The sequence below is a fragment of the Schistocerca cancellata genome, chromosome 10 (genome assembly GCF_023864275.1).
Source record: "Schistocerca cancellata isolate TAMUIC-IGC-003103 chromosome 10, iqSchCanc2.1, whole genome shotgun sequence".
NCBI classification, from domain to species: Eukaryota; Metazoa; Arthropoda; class Insecta; order Orthoptera; family Acrididae; genus Schistocerca; species Schistocerca cancellata.
The window spans coordinates 26469891-26486537 of NC_064635.1; positions in this window are offsets into that span (position 1 = coordinate 26469891).

Consider the following 16647-nt stretch of genomic DNA (forward strand, 5'->3'; position numbering starts at 1 on the left):
TATTCGCAGCACATTACACTTCTCTGCATTGAGATTAAATTGCCATTCCCTGCACCATCCGTCAATTCGCTGAAGATCCTCCTGCATTTCAGTACAATTTTCCATTGTTACAACCCCTCGATATACCACAGCATCATCCGCAAAAAGCCCCAGTGAACTTCCGATGTTATCCACAAGGTCATTTAAATATATTAGGAATAGCAACGGTCCTACGACACTCCCCTGCGGCACACCTGAAATCACTCTTACTTCGGAACACTTCTCTCCATTGAAAATGACATGCTGCGTTCTGTTATCTAGGAACTCTTCAATCCAATCACACAATTGGTCTGATAGTCCATATGCTCTTACTTTGTTCATTAAACGACTGTGGGGAACTGTATCGAACGCCTTGCGGAAGTCAAGAAACACGGCATCTACCTGTGAACCCGTGTCTACGGCCCTCTGAGTCTCGTGGACGAATAGCGCGAGCTGGGTTTCACACGGTCGTCTTTTTCGAAACCCATGTTGATTCCTACAGAGTAGATTTCTAGTCTCCAGAAAAGTGATTATACTTGAACATAATACGTGTTGCAAAATTCTACAACTGATCGACGTTAGAGATATAGGTCTATAGTTCTGCACATCAGTTCGACGTCCCTTCTTGAAAACGGGGATGACCTGTGCCCTTTTCCAATCCTTTCGAACGCTACGCTCTTCTAGAGACCTACGGTACACCGCTGTACTCTGTGTAAAATTGAACTGGTATCTCATCGGATCCAGCGGCCTGTCCTCTTCCTCGTTTTGTTTTCACCAGATCTTCGGATGTCTACACATATTTACGCGTCTCGAGCATTGCATCTTTACGTACGATGTTTTACAACAGCTGGCTTATAAAGTTTCGTCGCAAAAATCTTGCAACACCGTTAGTAAGGAAACAACGTTCAAAACATGTAAATATGCTGACGGAAAAAAACTCATGACACAAAAAATAATTACTGTGGACTCATGAAATTTCTGGCATACAATTGTCTAGATAACATATTTAAGTGATTCACACTGCAAGATCACAGGTTAGCGTAAGGGCGAGATAAGCCACTGCAAAACTGAATAGCTGGTACTATAATAACCGGTGTAACCGCCAGAATGTTGAATGCAAGAATTCAAAGATGCGTGTATTGAAATGTACAGCTGCCGGATGTCGGTTTGTGGGATGGAGTTGCATGCCTGTTGGAAATGGTCGGCAATACAGGGTTGGTTAAGGGAAGGTTTACTATTTTTAGCCCGAAAAAGCATGTTCTTTGAGAACTTTTTTCTCGGGTTGTGTTATAGATGTCAATGTCAAATTTGTTCAAAATGTTTATTGATATTTCCTGTACAAACTGGAATCTTTTCGACCGGAAATGTCGAAGAGCAAAGGCGGATGTTGGTTGGTTTAGGGAAGGAGACCAGACAGCATGGTCATCGGTCTCATCGTATTAGGGAAGGATGGGGAAGGAAGTCGGCCGTGCCCTTTCATAGGAACCATCCCGGCATTTGCCTGGAGTGATTTAGGGAAATCACGGAAAACCTAAATCAGGATGGCAAAGGCGGAAGTGCCGTCGAAACAAAATTTCGATGTAGACCTCCAGGCGCGGTATGTCACAGGTCAGCCGGCTCGTCTGAAATCAAAATTGAGGTAACGATAGCAAATTGTATAATATTCCTTATTAGGGGTTGTACAACGCTTAAGCTGTTTGGACCGTAGGAAACAAAATGGCGGCCATTTGAAAAAATAGGGTTTTTTCATCGATTTTTCGACTTCGTCGGTCAAGTAAAAATATTTATAGTTGGTGGATCGGAATAAAAGTGGTACAACTCCTAGACAATTTAGTTAGCTTCCTCGGAAACAAAGAATCATGCCAATCGGTTCAGTAGATTTAATGTTACCATATCGCGCGATAAAAAAAACGTCGAGAGAAACGCGTGTGAAGTTTTGACTACATATGCATATTATGCAACGTACGTTCAGTCTGTTATTCCGGGTCCTTAAACTAGGCCTTCCCCTTCCTCATAGAGGGCGTTCTGCTCGATCTGGTCCATCCTGCGCTGCTCCAGAGCCGCTCGTACGGCCGGTGGCAAGCGGTTTTCGGCCCCTTGAATCCGGTGGTCGTCCGAATGCTTGGCGAACTGCGTCGAATAGAGTCCCAAGGTGACGTCCATCGTTGTCATGGTCTTCAGAATTGCTGAATACCCTTCGTTGAAGCTGCTCACTGCCAGGGAAGTCGCAATCTCGACAGTCTTCGCACCAGAATGCAAATGCTTGGGGGATAACTTCCAAACACACGCGTTCAAACTTTCGTTTGAAATTTGTGTGTTTCCTCCCAAGCACCGGTACAATACCTCGTGCTACGAAAGAAAAAACTGGTGCGTGAAAAAGGCCGACTTCAGGCAGGTGTATTTTTTTGCTCAACAGCAAATAACAAACATTTCCGTTCCGTGAAAAACCGTTTCAGAAGTGTATTCTAAACACTTTTATGGATCCAAAATGCAATTTTAAAAAATCGATTTTTTGAACCTTATTGCTGAGGATGCCTTCCGATGATGACCCATGTGTGCTCGACTAGAGATTGATATGGTGATCGAGCAGGCCAAGGGAACATGTGGGCACTCTGTAGAGCGTGTTGGATTACAACTGCGTTATGTGGGCGAGCGTTATCCTGTTGGAAAGCTGATGCTTAGAATGCTCTTCTCGCCTAACAGCACAGCAGGTCGAGTCACCATACTGACGTACAAATTTGCAGTCAGGGTGCTTACGACAACCACTAGACTGCTCCTGATCTCATACGAAATGGCACCCCAAACTATAACTTCGGGTGTAGGTACAGTGTGTCCAGGTTGCGGACAGGCTAGTGCATGGGGGCTTATTTAAATTTAAAAAATGCAAATATTTTTAGTAGCTGTAAGTCCGATTACGCAAGTCTCGTAAACGGCTGGCCCTGACTAGTTTTAGTACGCAATCAGACTGCTTAGAATGACAACAAAGAATGTAAGAAAATTTTCGTTAACACAGGTAATTAATTAAGTCCCCAGCAACTATAAAACCTACGAAACCAACAAGCACAAGCGTAGCTGTTCTGTATGTGGTAGTATGACTCAACGCACATCTGGTACGGTTCTTCTTCAACAAGACAAGAATTTTTAAATACCAATTATACTGACGTGATAAAAGAAAATTAGAAATAGTATAATTGCGCAAGAAAATCAGAATTACACTCTAATACAAGAACACACGCCAGATGCTTTGTTGATTGAACCTGTAATGACACATTATTCAGGTCACTGAAAGAATAAAAGAATAAAAGAAAATACCTCCATATATATTGACGAAATGCACTCTGACCATTACAATATCTCCATTAGAACAACATCTGCTATCTCTCCCACCAAACCACTGCATAAAACATGGAACAACACTCTCCACTACCACATCTCACTCCGACTTCACGACATGCAGTGTCCACCACAACTTCTCGGCAAGCACTGCCTGCCGCTACTTTTCAATAATCACTGCCAGTGGAGGCGGCGGACCAATACTCTCTGGCGCGATCTTTGGCGCTGTGGCTCAGTGTAGCCACCTTTCACTAGTTGCAAAGCATCAAGTGCCATTATTTTCTCAGAGGCAGCACCAGCTTTCATCAGAAAACACAACAGAGCTCCACCCTGCCATCCAGTGAGCTCTCGCTTGACACCACTGAAGTCAGAAATGGCGGTGGTTTGGGGTCAGTGGAACACGGGGTACAGTACGTCTTTCGGAGCTGTCCCTGGAGTAACCGAATTGTAACAGCTCGTCGTGTCGCTGCGGTGCCAACAGCTGCTCAAACTGCTACTGCAGATGCAGATGCAGATGCAGATGCAGACGCGCCGGAGACTTACGCCGAACACGATGGTCTTCCTTCTCAGTAGTGCCACGTCGCCGTCCACCTTACATTCCCATGTAAGCAGCTGCCAGCAATCACGCACAGTGCCTACACTGTAGACAAGTCTTACTGCAGTATCACGGTGTAGCTTCCTGTCCAGGTTTCGAGAGGGTGCGTTTCTGGATGAGGTATCGAATATATTGCTTCCCCCTACTTATACCTCCCGAGGAGATCACGAATGTAAAATTAGAGAGATTCGAGCGCGCACCGAGGCTTTCCGACAGTCGTTCTTCCCGCGAACCATACGCGGCTGCAACCGGAAAGGGAGGTAATGACAGTGGTACGTAAAGTGCCCTCCGCCACACACCGTTGGGCGGCTTGCGGACTATAAATGTAGATGTAGATGTATCACAGGAGGAACATGCAGCTTCTCGTAGCCCTATCACACGACCTCGTTGAAACTCAGTGACGTGTTCATAATGGCGTCTCAAAAGCATTCTTGAATAACGTTAACTCACCACGTCCAATCTCAAAGGTAACTAACGCTCACAACATTAATGTCTGCTTGTGTCTGTGTATATGCGGATGGATATGTGTGTGTGTGCGAGTGTATACCTGTCCTTTTTTCCCCCCTAAGGTAAGTCTTTCCGCTCCCGGGATTGGAATGACTCCTTACCCTCTCCCTTAAAACCCAAATCCTTTCGTCTTTCCCTCTCCTTCCCTCTTTCCTGATGAGGCAACCGTTGGTTGCGAAAGCTTGAATTTTGTGTGTATGTTTGTGTTTGTTTGTGTCTCTATCGACCTGCCCCTATACAAGGGCGATGTTCTTGAGTGCAGTATTATAGATATGGAAGAGGATGTAGATGAAGATGAATTGGGAGATATTATACTGCGTGAAGAGTTTGACAGTGCACTGAAAGACGTGAGTCGAAACAAGGCCCCGGGAGTAGATAACATTCCATTAGAACTACTGACGGCCTTGGGAGAGCCAGTCTGGTGAGCAAGATGTATGAGACAGGCGAAATACCCTCAGACTTCAAGAAGAATATAATAATTCCAATCCCAAAGAAAGCAGGTGTTGACAGATGTGAAAATTACCGAACTATCAGTTTAATAAGTCACAGCTGCAAAATACTAACGAGAATTCTTTACTGACGAATGGAAAAACTTGTTGAAGCCGACCTCGGGTAAGATCAGTTTGGATTCCGTAGAAATATTGGAACACGTGAGGCAATACTGACCCTACGAATTATCTTAGAAGCTAGATTAAGGAAGGGCAAACCTACGTTTCTAGCATTTATAGACTTAGAGAAAGCTTTCGACAATGTTGACTGGAATACTCTCTTTCAAATTCTAAAGATGGCAGGGGTAAAATTCAGGGAGCGAAAGGCTATTTACAATTTGTACAGAAACCAGATGGCAGTTATAAGAGTCGAGGGACACGAAAGGGTTGCAGTGGTTGGGAAGGTAGTGAGACGGGGTTATAGCCTCTCCCCGATGTTATTCAATCTGTATATTGAGCAAACAGTGAAGGAAACAAAAGAAAAATTCGGAGTAGGTATTAAAATCTATGGAGAAGAAATAAAAACTTTGAGGTTCGCCGAAGACATTGTAATCTGTCAGAGACAGCAAAGGATTTGGAAGAGCAGTTGAACGTAATGGATAGTGTTTTGAAGGGAGGATATAAGATGAACATCAACAAAAGCAAAACGAGGATAATGGAAAGTAGTCGAATTAAGTCGGGTGATGCTGCGGGAATTAGATATGGAAATGAGATGCTTAAAGTAGTAAATGAGTTTTGCTATTTGGGTAGCAAAATAACTGATGATGGTCAAAATAGAGAGTATATAAAATGTAGACTGGCAATAGCGTGGAAAGCGTTTCTGAAGAAGAGAAATTTGTTAACATCGTGTGTCAGAAACGTCGTTTCTGAAAGTGTTTGTATGGAGTGTAGCCATGTATGGAAGTGAAACGTGGACGAAAAATAGTTTGGACAAGAAGAGAATAGAAGCTTTCGAAATGTGGTGCTACAGAAGAATTCTGAAGATTAGATGGGTAGATCACATAACTAACGAGGAGGTATTGAATAGAATTCGAGAGAAGAGAGATTTGTGGCACAACTTGACTAGAAAAAGGGATCGGTTGGTAGGACATGTTCTGAGGCATCAGGGGATCACCAATTTAGTATTAGAGGGCAGCGTGGAAGGTAAAAATCGTAGAGGGAGACCAAGAGATGAATACACTAAGCAGATTCAGAAGGATGTAGGTTGCAGTAGTTACTGGGAGATGAAGAAGCTTGCACAGAATAGAGTAGCATGGAGAGCTGCATCAAACCAGTCTTAGGACTGAAGACCACAACAACATATATATATATATATATATATATATATCCCTTATCATTTAAGACTGATTATGTCTTTCAGCGTTCAGTCCGGAGCATAGTCCCCCTTACAAAATTCCTCCATGATCCCCTATTCAGTGCTAACATTGGTGCCTCTTCTGATGTTAAGCCTATTACTTCAAAATCATTCTTAACCGAATCCAGGTACCTTCTGCTTGGTCTACCCCGACTCCTCCTACCCTCTACTGCTGAACCCATGAGTCTCTTGGGTAACCTTGCTTCTCCCATGCGTGTAACATGACCCCACAATCTAAGCCTGTTCGCCCTGACTGCTACATCTATAGAGTTCATTCCCAGTTTGATTTCCTCATTGTGGACACCCTCCTGCCATTGTTCCCATCTACTAGTACCAGCAATCATCCTAGCTACTTTCATATCCGTAACCTCAACCTTATTGATAAGGTAACCTGAATCCACGCATCTTTCACTCCCATACAAAAAAAAAATGGTGAAAGATTGAACGGTGCACAGATAACTTAGTCTTGGTGCTGACTTCCTTCTTGCAGAAGAGAGTAGATCGTAGCTGAGCGCTCACTGCATTAGCTTTGCTACACCTCGCTTCCAGTTCTTTCACTATGTTGCCATCCTGTGAGAATATGCATCCTAAGTACTTGAAACCGTCCACGTGTTCTAACTTTGTTCCTCCTATTTGGCACTCAATCCGTTTATATTTCTTTCCCACTGACATTACTTTCGTTTTGGAGATGCTATTCTTCATACCATAGTCCTTACATTTCTGATCTAGCTCTGAAATATTACTTTGCAAACTTTCAATCGAATCTGCCATCACAACTAAGTCATCCGCATATGCAAGACTGCTTATTTTGTGTTCACGTATCTTAATCTCACCCAGCCAGTCTATTGTTTTCAACATAGGATCCATGAATAATATGAACAACAGTGGAGACAGGTTGCAGCCTTGTCTTACCCCTGTAACTACTCTGAACCATGAACTCAATTTACCGTCAACTCTAACTGCTGCCTGACTATCTATGTAAAGACCTTTAATTACTTGCAAAAGTTTGCCTCCTGTTCCATAATCTCGTAGAACAGAGGCCGGCCGGAGTGGCCGAGCGGTTCTAGGCGCTACAGTCTGGAGCCGCGCGACCGCTACGGTCGCAGGTTCGAATCCTGCCTCGGGCATGGATGTGTGTGATGTCCTTAGGTTAGTTAGGTTTAGGTAGTTCTAAGTTCTAGGGGACTGATGACCTCAGCAGTTAAGTCCCATAGTGCTCAGAGCCATTTGAACCATTTTTTCGTAGAACAGACAATAACTTCCTCCTAGGAACCTGGTCACATGCCTTTTCTAGATCTATAAAGCATAGATACAATTCCCTGTTCCACTCGTAACACACATATATACTGGCTGTGCAATGTGCAGAGGAGCGCCATCTTCAATAAAAATGATCCTACCCACGCATCCATACTGTTGAAGAGTTGGGATGGCGTTACCGCCCAAAACACTCCCACAGAGTTTACCAGTTATGGTACAGATAATAGGGCCGCAGGACTCTCGAAAAAATACGGCCCCACGATAAACGATGCCGTCAACCCGCGCATCACACAGTCATCTTTGCAGAATGAAGTGTTACAGGTCGATGGGATTTTTCGTTGCCCATATTCCGCAATTCTGACTATTGACATGTCCTTGGTGATGCAGATGGGCTTCGTTTGTCCACAGAAGGTTCCACGGCCATTCATTGTCCACTTCCACGCGAGCAAAAACTGCGAGAGCGAACATTTGTCTTGTTGGCAGGTCAGCAGGAAGAACCTCCTGAATGTGAGTGATTTATTATATGAATGTCGGAAAGAACAGGTATCACGCTTTCATATGGGTAATTCGGGAGGCATGGACCTCTTTTATTCTTATGCATAAAATTTGTATGTTTTTCAACTTTTTTTAGTTCTGGGAACATGTTCGTATAGAGTGTCACATAAACTTAAGGGGCTCCGGAACGCCCTATACTTGCAATGTTAAAATAACGCTTATAAATTACATCTTTCCTCACAAAGTATTTGAGGTAGGAAGTTGAACTTTTTACAGATTATTTATTGGAATATGGGCTACAACTTAACACAGGGATTTTACAAAATTTTAGTTCAGGTATTAAAGATGATTTTTTTTTCAATTGTAATGAAAATTCACAACATTTTTTTGCAATTTTTTATTTATATATTCAAAAATATACAGTTTTTTGGAAAAAGGCTGTGTTAAATTATGCAGAAGGTACTGTGTAACATTTACTGAAAGTTTGAAACAAATATGTTAGGAAGATCCTAAGAAAACATGTAATTAGTATGAGAAAATAAAAGTTTTGGGAATCGAGCGACAAAGATTGGATTAACTTTTTAGTGCATTCCAGGTCCATAGGATGGATTATCTTCATCATCTGCAAACTCCTCCTCCAGCTTCCTCTTGTTCCTCCTCCTGTTTACTCTTGCTTGTATTTCTAGACTCTTTACAGCCCTGTCTGCAGCCCGAAGGCGTTCCTTGTCTAAAGCAAGCATCGCTCGTACCATGTTAGAACCTATCTTCATTCCCATATTTCTAAATACCTTGCACCTTACAATGTTGCCATCATTGAAAGTCGCAACAGCATCATACACACCAAAGTGAAGTGTTTCTATTCCAATAAATACAGTCTTGGGGATTCTCGACCATATAACACTATTTACACTTTCATTGAGGTTTTGAGTTTTTCCGTGAATACACTTTTTCAACAGTTCAGGTGCTGCTAAGTCTCTGAAAATAGGTTAGCCACAACACATACTTTATCTCACATCACTGAAATGTACCTGATCAACACGGACGTTAATAATAACACCATTTGACAGCAGTTTAACAGCGCCACAGTGGTTCACGCCCATGTAGAACACATTTCAAAAAAAATTTAAAAATAGTTGTAGTTTTCGGAATTGAATAAATTATACATCTATTAAAAGGTAATAGTCTGCAGATTCAGAAAACGCAAAAATGTAAAAATTGAACTTTTCATGACTTTGAGCCTTTCCGGAGCCCCTTAAGTAAAGAATGCTACTGAGGCACTATCACTTAAAATACATGAGATGTGATCAAATGAAAATATACATGAGTGGTCCATCTTACCCATAGGTGTACTGGGAGAGATGGGCCATATAAAAAAGTCTATACATGAAGAAAAAAGCCAGTTAAAATTTCATCGTTTTATTTGGAACATGCGGCAATCAATATAGAATTATACCATTAAATGTTTCAGGCCATAATTTTATCAGTTTATTATAAATCTTGATTTAACATTGGCATTCCAAATAAGGTGTTTGTTTTGTTCAACTATTAGCCTGTCTTTCTCTCACTACAGCAATCACACTTATTATTAACTGTTGAACAACATTCATGCGACCATCGTGAACAAGAAAAAAGCTGAATCCATGCGTCACATTTATTAGTTTCGTAATAGATTTCACCACACTCAGTGCATTCATCTTTATCCCATTCATCGAAGTTACTTTGCAGTCTTCTAGAATGGATGTAGATGTAGATGTAGATCTGACGAACATGGTCAGCTATTTGCCTTATCTTTTTCAGCTTCTTATGTTTGTTATTTCCTTGCTAGTACGTTGCTTTTGGTGATTTTTGTGCCTTTTTTCGTTTCTTGTCTTTTCTTATCCCTCTTTTTCTTCACAATTTCAATATTTTCATCCGAGTTTAGCCATCTGGATATTGTTGCAGCCTTCCTTTTAAAGTTTGTGTTTTTTTTTTTTTTCAATAAGAGGAACAGATGATAGTTCTTCCAAAAGTTTTGAGTCTTTTGGCTTACGAGTTGTCAGTTTTGTCGTGGTAATGCTGGAAGTTTTATGTTTAGTAGGAGTTGAATCTGAAGTTGTGTGAGTGAAAGAATTTGAGTTGTGCAGGTAACTCTGCTCTTTTGGTATGCTTGGGATCAGTAGGTCTTCTGATGTGCTTTGAATTAATTGCTTGGCCTGTGGGTGGGATTCTGCTCTTCCATTTGATGGCACAGTCATGTCTTCCTACAAATAAGCGTGGTCTGAGACTGCGGCCATCTTCAGTGGGATTGTTGCACATACCTTGACGCTAAATTTAATTCGGCTCCATCTCTCTCACAGTAAGACAAGCGGTCCATTATCTCCCGAATAACTCTGGTCCATCTCTCCCCACAGACTGAGAGAGACTGACCACACCGACAACAGAAGCGGGGCATCTGTGAAATGCGCCGATGGTCCATCTCACCCGAAGTCCAACTCTCCTAGTATTACCCTAATTGATTTGCCTCGATGGGCAGTGAATCCACCACTTTCAGTGTGGATGCATACTTATGTTCGACTTCAGGAAGGAATCTAAAATTAGGGAGCATGGGGAACATGGACCGGGACAACACACAGGTGGCGACAGGCGGGAGTTCGGGTCGGCCGAGAGATGTGCCGAGATCGACCGCACAGCTGCGATAAACACTGTGTCCAGATAGTGCAGTGGTTGGCGCAACTGCTTACTAACCAGGAGGTCGCAGGTTCGAGGCCTCGGCCAGGACACATTAGCACCCCTCGCCGTTGATTCTGCATAAAGTATCGACGCAACTGATACCATTAGTTCCTCACCTTTTATTTCCTTTCTCGTCCCTCCGCCATCAATTCAGATAATATGCTTGATCTTGTACGAGTGGAATGCAGGAAGAATTGTAGGATTTTACGCACCGTGCTCGCAGACATGTTCAGCGTTTGGGCAATTCCCCGTGCACTGTATGTGCAGTGGTGTACCGTAGGGCTATAGAAGAGCGTAGCGTTCCAAAGGATTGGAAAAGGGCACAGGTCATCCCCGTTTTCAAGAAGGGACGTCGAACAGATGTGCAGAACTATAGACCTGCTACACGACATGGCGTGGACTCGACTACTGTCTCAAGTAGTCTTCGAGGGAATTGCCACCATGAGCCCTGCAGGGCTGTCCATAAATCCGTAAGAGTACTAAGGGGTTGAGATCTCTTCTGAACAGCACGTTGCAAGGCATCACAGGTATGCTCAATAATGTACATGTCTAGGGAGTTTGGTGGCCAGCGGAAGTGTTTAAACTCAAAAGAGTGTTCCTGGTGCCACCATGTAGCAATTCTGGACGTGTGGGGTGTCGCATTATCTTGCAGGAATTGACCAAGTTCGTCGGATTGCACAATGGACATGAATGGATGCAGGTGTCAAACAAGATGCTTACGTTTGTGTCATCTGTCAGAGTCGTATGTAGACGTATCAGGGGTCCCATATCACACGAACTGCACGCGCCCCACACCATTACAGAGCCTCCACCAGATGGAACAGTCCCCTGCTGACATGCAGGGACCACGGATTCATGAGCTGGTCTCCATACCCGTACACGCCAATTCGCTCGATAAAATTTGAAACGAGACTCGTCCGAGCAGACAACATGTTTCCAGTCATCAACAGACCAACGCCCGTGTTGATGGGTCCAGGCGAGGCGTGAAGTCTCGTGTGGTGCAGTTATCAAGAGTGCACAAGTGGACCTTCGGCTCCGAAAACCCATACCGATGATGTTTCGTTGAATGCCTCGCTCGCTGACACTTCTACATCTACATCTACATTTATACTCCGCAAGCCATCCAACGGTGTGTGGCGGAGGGCACTTTACGAGCCACTGTCATTACCTCCCTTTCCTGTTCCAGTCGCGTATGGTTCGCGGGAAGAACGACTGTCTGAAAGCCTCCGTGCGCGCTCTAATCTCTCTAATTTTACATTCGTGATCTCCTCGGGAGGTATAAGTAGGGGGAAGCAATATATTCGATACCTCATCCAGAAACGCACCCTCTGGAAACCTGGCGAGCAAGCTACACCGCGATGCAGAGCGCCTCTCTTGCAGAGTCTGCCACTTAAGTTTGTTAAACATCTCCGTAACGCTATCACGGTTACCAAATAACCCTGTGACGAAACGCGCCGCTCTTCTTTGGATCTTCTCTATCTCCTCTGTCAACCCGATCTGGTACGGATCCCACACTGATGAGCAATACTCAAGTATAGGTCGAACGAGTGTTTTGTAAGTCACCTCCTTTGTTGATGGACTACATTTTCTAAGGACTCTCCCAATGAATATCAACCTGGTACCCGCCTTACCAACAATTAATTTTATATGATCATTCCACTTCAAATCGTTCCGCACGCATACTCCCAGATATTTTACAGATGTAACTGCTACCAGTGTTTGTTCCGTTATCATATAATCATATAGTAAAGGATCCTTCTTTCTATGTATTCTCAATACATTACATTTGTCTATGTTAAGGGTCAGTTGCCACTCCCTGCACCAAGTGCCTATCCGCTGCAGATCTTCCTGCATTTCGCTACAATTTTCTAATGCTGCAACTTCTCTGTATACTACAGCATCACCCGCGAAAAGCCGCATGGAGCTTCCGACACTATCTACTAGGTCATTTATATATATTGTGAAAAGCAATGGTCCCATAACACTCCCCTGTGGCACGCCAGAGGTTACTTTAACGTCTGTAGACGTCTCTCCATTGATAACAACATGCTGTGTTCTGTTTGCTAAAAACTCTTCAATCCAGCCACACAGCTGGTCTAATATTCCGTAGGCTCTTACTTTGTTTATCAGGCGACAGTGCGGAATTGTATCGAACGCTTCCGGAAGTCAAGAAAAATAGCATCTACCTGGGAGCCTGTATCTAATATTTTCTGGGTCTCATGAACAAATAAAGCGAGTTGGGTCTCACACGATCGCTGTTTCCGGAATCCATGTTGATTCCTACATAGTAGATTCTGGGTTACCAAAAACGACATGATACTCGAGCGAAACACTTCTTGATGGCCCAGCATTGAAATCTGCAGCAATTTGCAGAAGGATTGCAGTTCTGTCACGCTGAATTGTTCTCTTCAGTCGTCTTTGGTCCCGTTCTTGCAAGACCTTATTCCGGCCGCAGCGATGTCGGAGATTTGATATTTTACCGGATTCCTGATATTCACGGTACACTTCGTGAAACGGTCGTACGGGAAAATCCGCACTTCATCGCTACGTCAGAGATGCTGTGTCGCATAGCTCTCGCGTCGACTACAACACCACGTTCAAACTCAGTTAAATCTTCATAACCTGCCACTGTAGCAACAGTAACCGACGTAACAACTGCGCCAGACACTTGTTGTCTTATATAGGCGTCGCCGACCGCAGCGCCATATACTGTCTGTTTACGTATCTCTGTATTTGAATACGCATGCCTATATCAGTTTGTTTCGCGCTTTAGTGTGTAACGGAAAATATTAAAGGCTTTACTGTAGCGAAGTATGTGATACCCTCCAAATTCAACCAGTTTAACGAGTACTTATGATTATAGAAAAGTTATTGTGTATGTTAACATTGATTGCATAACATGTCTGCATAAACAGTCAAACCATTAAATTATACTGAGTAACTGACCCACACAAAAGTTTATATCACTTGATCACTGATACAGCAAATGTCATCATGTAAAGCACTCAGTTCATCTTAAATAATTAATGTGAAGTACGAAAAATAGTGGCCAACTTAGGTATTTTGGGTCTCCTTAAATAAAAATCACCCAGTGAAACCTATTTGTTCACTAGGAGCGTTTTCACTCAGTATTCACGTAATCAATCCTATTTTAGACGAAAACCAATGTAATTCTTAATAATTGTTGTTATTTACTTATTTATGCAAATTGGAGAAGTCAATTGACAAACTTCTAAAAAACGGCCTTTTTGTAACAAAGAATTATTCTGTCAAGTCAACATTTCTGTCTGTCATTTTAATAACATGTTAAATTATGTCACTCGATGCAAATTAATAACTTTTCTGCACAAATTATGATAACAGATGTACATGTGACTTGTAAACTATATCTCTTTTTAGTAGTTCTTTGACAATGTTATAAATACAAGCAGCAAGAACGGTCGGGAGGCAGTCGGAATGTCACTTTGGTAAAGTGTGTTTGTGTGTTATTGTTTGGGGTGGATAAAAAATGCAAAGAACATGTAACGGAAATACTAATTTGTGTTGTGTCATGGTCTTTGGTGCACAGTGGAATTAAGATGGCCACCAGAGTAATAAATATTTGAAGTTTACATATTTGTTGGTTTCGCTCGTTCTTTATCATCAAAAGCACATAAAAAACACGGGACCTCATGTTTTTAACCCTAGACAACCAGATGTAGAGCCAACATCAGCATCGAGAGACAGCAGCGATCCAGCAAGTAGCAGCGATTTCCACAACACAATGCATTTTAATGGCGCCAACCTAACATCAAGTGCTAACAAGCTCCGTAAATGGGAGTGAAATAGTGCGATTATAGCAATTAGCAATATCTACGACCAGGCGACCATTACAAGTGTAACTTCGTAATCACTTCCTGCAGGCCCTTAGCAGACTCCGGAGGAATGCCTTTTTCACACACTCGAGTATCCGGAACTTTTGCAGGCCTACTGGTACACAGTCACCGTTCTTGAAGATGTTGTAATGTTGGCTGTCTCGGAAGCAAAGTGAGGAACAGCAGTGCGGCGTGCGTCTGTTGTCCGTATTTTGTCTCTTTAAACACCATCTACTGCTCAAGTTTTCGTTAAAAATTTGTTATTCCCTGACGTCTGTCGGCAGCACATTAGGCTGCAGGCGTATTTAGTAAGGGCGAAAGCTTCACAGACATTTTCAGTTCCGATGGCAGACATCACACGCGAAGCGTTGGGCATCAGGATGTGATACATTTTTAAAATTCCGAGATCATACCTTCTTAGATGAGCAAATCGATAAATTGCTTCCTGACAAACTGCGTACTGGCTTCTGTCTCGGGTTCTTCGGCCGACGTTCTTGTAATGATTTTTCTGACGTTTCGCCAGCACGAGTGGCTGGCATTGTCAAAGCTTCACCCTCCATTGCCGGTGGTGAACTGGAGGCGAGCTCGCGGTCGCAGACTATATGTACCTGGCGCGCCAACGTCCGAGGGCTTCTCCGCGGTCATTTCCGGTGCGGTTCTCCTCTTGCTACCTGCGACGGTCGTTCGCTGCAGTACGGGAAGCCAGGATCCGTTTACCTTAAGGCTTTCCTCTTTCTTGTTGAAACTGTTCGCGTGTTTTTGTATTTCTACAGCTTCTCTGAACATGCGCGTGTGATAGTGCTTCTCTACAGCCAGAACTTCCGTATCAGGGAATTTTATTACGTGGTCGGTCTCATTCAGTGCGTGCTCTGCCACTGCCGATTTCTCCACCTGCCCCAAAGAGTGTCTTAGATCGTCGAAGGAGAAAAGAGACCCACTTGCAATGTCGGGAATATACCGTATACCATGCACATGCGGAAAAGTTTATGTCGGAATGACTGGACGATCCATTAACACCTGGATCAAAGAGCATAAGCGACATTGCAGGTTGGGGCAGGTGGAGAAATCGGCCGTGGCAGAGCACGCACTGAATGGGACCGACCACGTAATAAAATTCGCCGACACGGAAGTTCTGGCTGTAGAGAAGCACTATCACACGCGCTTGTTCAGAGAAGCTGTAGAAATACAAAAACACGCGAACAGTTTCAACAAGAAAGAGGAAAGCGTTAAGGTAAACGGATCCTGGCTTCCCGTACTGCAGCGAACGACCGTCGCAGGTAGCAAGAGGAGAACCGCACCGGAAATGACCGCGGAGAAGCCCTCGGACGTTGGCGCGCCAGGTACATATAGTCTGCGGCCGCGAGCTCGGCTCCAGTTCACCACCGGCAATGGAGGGTGAAGCTTTGACAATGCCAGCCACTCGTGCTGGCGAAACGTCAGAAAAATCATTAGATGAACGTCGGCCGAAGAACCCGAGACAGAAGCCAATAGGCAGTTTGTCAACAAGTGGCCACGAAAGCCTTAACAATTTTTTAAATTGCTTCCTGCTACATATGTTCAAAAACATGGCTCTCAGCACTATGGGACTTAACAGTTGAGGTCATCAGTTCCCTAGAACTTAGAACTATTTAAACCTAACTAACCTAAGGACATCACACACTTCCATGCCCGAGGCAGGATTCGAACCTGCGACCGTAGCGGTCGCGCGGTTCCAGACTGAAGCGCCCAGAACCGCTCGGCCACTACAGCCGGCTACTACATATGTCTCGCGAAAAGGCCATGAAGGTAAAATGAGGTAGGACCCATCTCACATGGTGGTTTAGCATCAAACGTTCATCCATCAGACCATTCGTGACTGGAAGAGGATAGGGAAAATAACAGCGGTACGTTAAGTATCCACCATAAGGTGGCTTGCGGAGTATACTAGGACTATTCCGAAAGTAACGTCTAATACGAGGTGCATTCAAGTTCTAAGGCCTCCGATTTTTTTTCTAATTAACTACTCACCCGAAATCGATGAAACTGGCGTTACTTCTC